This window comes from Triticum dicoccoides, chromosome 5A, assembly GCF_002162155.2.
Source record: "Triticum dicoccoides isolate Atlit2015 ecotype Zavitan chromosome 5A, WEW_v2.0, whole genome shotgun sequence".
In the NCBI taxonomy this organism is placed as follows: Eukaryota; Viridiplantae; Streptophyta; class Magnoliopsida; order Poales; family Poaceae; genus Triticum; species Triticum dicoccoides.
Genome location: NC_041388.1, coordinates 587,498,909 through 587,503,969, shown reverse-complemented (window position 1 = coordinate 587,503,969; position 5,061 = coordinate 587,498,909). Strand labels below are relative to the sequence as shown.

Genomic DNA, 5,061 nt, shown 5'->3' with positions numbered 1-5,061 from the left:
TGTCCTATGGTGCCCTCTGTGTCGTGCAGATGTGGGGGATACCCGTTGTAGGGTGTTGCAATACGTTCATGATTCACTTATGATGGGTGCCTAGAGTGACAGAAGCTTACGCCCGAGTAAGGGGGTTGTTGCGTATGGGATAAAGAGGAATTGATACTTAATACTATGGTTGGGTTTTACCTTAATGATCTTTGGTAGTTGCGGATGCTTGCTGGAGTTCCAATCATAAGTGCATATGATCCAAGTACAAAAAGTATGTTACCTCATGCCTCTCCCTCATATAAAATTGCAATAATGATTACCGGATTAGTTATCAACTGCCTATGGACAAAAAACTTTCTCTTGTATTACAAAAAGCTATCTACTTTTATTTTATTGCAATTTATTCAAAGTTTTATTCTCGCAAAGTTCTCCTAGCTTTATTATTGTTCCAGGTAAAGCAAACGTTAAGTGTGTGTAGAGTTGTATCGGTGGTGGATAGAACTTGAGGGAATATTTGTTCTACCTTTAGCTCCTCGTTGGGTTCGACACTCTTATTTATCAAAAAAAGGCTACAAACGATCCCCTATATGTGTGGGTTATCAACCATGTCTTTATTTCCTCTTTCCCAAAATTCCAGGAGAGAGAGTTTCCACAAAGTATATTTCCCTTTATGCGAAGAATTGAATAAAAATAGTACATTATAATATTCCAGTGAGCCAACTTTCCTTTAAAAAAATCACTTCCAGACAATAGGCTTGCGGTTATTTGGTATGATATTAAGGTCCCAAAACTATGTTCTTCCTCATTTGAGTTTGTTCCTTCTCGCATTTCTTCCACCCGTAGCTGACACGGATGAAAAAAATCTTCTTAAGAGAATTTAATTATTCCTCTAAAACTTTAGAGTGACATCCCACAAGAACACATAACAATTATCTAGACATGCTATTCCAAGCTAATTCCTCCCACTTATCCTAAGCATGTTTGTGGCAGGAGTTTCACTTGTAGTTTCGATTGGGGTCAAGATTATATTCCAGTATGATTCTCAACAATTTCACCCTTGATCATTAAAATAATATTTATTTTCCTACTTTCCACCAGTTTCCTTTTCCATATCAAAAAAGAAAACACCCTTTGATCCACTAGAATAACCATTACAAAATTCTTGGTGTGTGCTTTGTAGTATTGAGAATTTGTTGCCAAAATAAAAAGCCTTACTTCCAGTCTACAAACCCTAAGGAGTGAGTATGTTATACGAAGAACGATATAAACAAAGAGTAGTATGCAATGCTTCTTACAAAAATAATTATATTCAATTCCTCCATTCAATTTTGGAGTGGTGTATTACAATGGTGAATAGTTCCATCGTCTTTACATACAAACGTTGTATTACAATGGTGAATAGTTCTATGCTCTTTACATATAAGCAAAAATAATTATATTCAATTCCTCCATTAAATGTTGGAGTGTATGATGTATTACAATAGTGAATAGTTTCATGCTCTTTACATACAAACGATATATTACAATGGTGAACAGTTCCATGCTCTTTACATACAAACGATATATTCCTGAAGTGTACTTCCCTCACCAGTCAGTTTTAAAACTATAATATTCTTTAATCAACTGATTTTCCACTTCATTATAACATATGACCAGCATAATAAAACTTCTGACTTGTATAATAAAAGATAAATATAACCATATAAAAGTGTAATCATCAAAGAGTGAGATGAAATAAATAATCTGACCTCTAGTGGGAGTGTCTATAAAATACCGTAAGTATATCAGAAGAAAAAATAATCATATGAAACTTTTTATCTCCTTCCACCTTAAAAAAGGCGTGCAAGTCAAATACAAATTATATATGTGCTTCAGAAAACCAAATTCCTACCACTAAAGTTTTGAATTCCAAAAATTAGTAAGCCACCCGATTCAGTTCCATGATATGTGACCAAGTCGTCATGCCAAAGATAATAAACTCCAAGCATGTGTTCCCATTATTAGTATTCCTCTCGATGGAGTTATCTTCCCCAAACAACAATTCGGGTTGCTAACTTCCAATGGGCCATCAAGAAAGAATAGACTATTGTGTGAAATTCCATAGCACTAATTTTATCATTGAGTAATATTTCCTCTCTTCCTTTTCCAAATAGTATTTCATAATCAGTGGGTTGTGTTTGTGGGCTGAGCCGGAATTTTTGGCACCTTGGCGAAGACACGAGCAGCTTCTGGATTCTGTGGTTAAATTTTATAAGCTCGGTACGTACGCAAGCAAACCGAACAAGTTTGAGACGACGAGTTGATGTGTTGTCCTAGAGCTCCTAAGATTGTTGTGCTTCTTGCTGCTGTTTGCTGATTCAGTTCTTGAGCCATTGCAAACACGTTGAGTATAGCTGATCATGGCATGATTATTAACCGTAGCGATGATTTTACTCCTGCAGCAGTTTCAGTGGTTCAATTCGTTAATACTACCTTTATCATTATAATCCACCTTATATGAGCCAGATGATAAACACCGCATCCAGTGGGCACAGTATAACATGTACACTTCAAAAGAGATGTGACATTTGATAAACGTTTGGAACTCTTTCGCAGATGTGCAGTTATTCACACGCACACACCGCAAATTTGCAGTAAACAGTCTAAATCCACTCAAGGTTTTCGACTACCCATGTGAACATAACTGCATGTTAGACTTCTAACTAACAGTTCGACTTTGCCTAGACTCCACTGAGACAAATTGGGCCACGCCGCATTACAGACAGCCATGCACAAGTTCCTGCTTGTTCCGCAGCCTGCGCGCCCTGTCCACAATCCGACGAGGCAGCCGCGCGCCGACTTAAAAGGTGAATGACGACGTCGGAATCAGGGCTGACGTAGATGATGTCGGAATCATGGCTGATGTAGCTCCCCAGGGTGCGGTCGTTCTCCAGCGGCTTCCCGGCAATGAAGAGGTGCTGCTGCGATGGGGGAATGCCCTCTTCCTTGTGAATCATGGCCTTGAAATCCTCAATCGTGTTGTTAGTCCAAACCCCTGTAGGAAAAATCGTGTTGCCAGTCCGCGTCTTGATGCCGATCACTCTACCCCCTCTCAGGCGAAGGACGAGGTGAAGCGTGCTGAAAGTCTGGATGCCGTAGTCCGCCAGGGTGCGGCCATCCTCGAGCTGCTTGCCGGCAAAGATGAGGTGCTGCGCAGACAAAGGAATGCCCTCCTGACCATAAATCATCGCCTTGACATCCTCGATCTTGCATGAACTCAAAACCGCAAAAATAATGGTCTTGCCGGTCAGCGTCTTGACATAGATATGCAGCCACCGGACAAGCTCAAGAGTGCATGAATTCTCAATCTTGTAATATGCAAGGGTGCGGCCATCCTCCAGCTGCTTGCTGGCAAAGATGAGGTGCTGCTCGTACGAAGGAATGCCCTCCTGACTGTGAATCACCACCTTGACATGCTTGATGGTATCTGAACTCCAAACACCAATATCAATGATCTTGCCAGTCACCGTCTTGACAGATATATGCAGGTAAAGGTCAAGTTCTAGTGTGCTCAAATTCTTAATGTTGTAATATGCCAGCGTGCGTTCATCCTTCAACTTCTTGCCAGCAAAAGATGAGACCAAAGCAGTCTAGGCTGTGATCACGATCACGGATTTTGCCCTCGACATCCCTGATCGTACTTGAACTCTTGACCTTAAGAGTGTAAGTCCTGCTATTTGTGGTCTTGACAAAGATTTGCATCTGTTGAACAAGCATACAAAAAACATGAGCTATTATTAGACAAAGAGTTTCCGTTAAAGCCACCGAACAGAAATTCCGTCAGATGGTAGAACCAAGAAACAAAATCCACTCATCAGTCACAACAAATCAACAGATTTTATGGGGATAACCATTCCAGTTGCCTGGGTAAGACATCTAGTTCAGATCAGAACGACTAGGGACGTTTACACTACACATGGACTAAGAATGAATGATCAACATGAATATTCAGCATTTATGATATTCAGACTATCTTTGTTTGTCCTGTTATACTTTCATATACAACTAGATGACCCGGTTGCGCCAATGGCGCAAGAAGCAAATTAGAAAGAATGTTAGTAGTGAGTAAGTAAAAGATGTAACTGGAAATATAATACAATGTGGATTGTATTACATCATGTATTAACCACAAATCATGAAATCAATACTAGAGAACCAAATAATGTCACCACCTATGTACTAACAACCAACATTTTAGCATAAGGAGTATCACAGGAGTGTTTAATTGCACATCAAGAGTATCACAATTACAACTAAAGAGGCATTGTCCTCACTGCTGTCCCTGAGCCCTTCACAGAGTTTCAAGCCTCGCAACTTCTTCCTCCAGCTCTGCACATGACCCTCGGTTACGAACCTCATCCCTCAACTATGATTATTTCAAGATGAAATCAACATGCTATTTCTCTCACATGGAACATGTTTAGAATTTAGTCAGTCTCGCTAATCTTTCAGCTACAAAGGCAGAAAGAAAAATGGCATAATCAATAACTAAAAAAAAAACTGGAACAATAATGCTTGTAACAATAATGGCTATATTTTTATCATCAAATTTCAACAATAGATATCTCTCCTCCTATATCCCTCAAAGAGCAAAAATAACAAAATGAACTTTGATGTACACAAACACATTCAAATAAGCAAATCAGAGCAAGGCAATATGCATCATACCTTCAGGATGCCAAGCGGTCGATTAGTAATGCTAAAATGAACCCATCAGCATACCTCCCACCTAATTTTATTGGCCCTATCTCTTCTTTCTCAAGTCTGCACTCGTTCAACCAGTAATCTAATTAGTTATACATGCACACAATAATCAATAGTTTCCCTTCTCCCTATTTCTAATTTGGAAAAATCACTATATTTTTCCCCTATTTGTAGTTTACACTGAAATCTGAAACCAGTGTGTGCAAGTATGTTTAAACACCCAGCCAAAAATCTGAGAAAAGCAAAATAAGAATTTGAATGCCCAAGGAAAATTAAACTTGCTCTCTCTCCCTATTCTCAGCCATACATGCACCAGACAACATATATATATATATA

General features: G+C 39.1%; 1 pseudogene; it reads right to left on the bottom strand.

The window, feature by feature from the left end:
• Positions 1 to 2,507: 2,507 nt before the first annotated feature.
• On the bottom strand, positions 2,508 to 5,053 carry LOC119303096 (annotated as a pseudogene).
• Between the last annotated feature and the right edge of the window lie 8 nt (positions 5,054 to 5,061).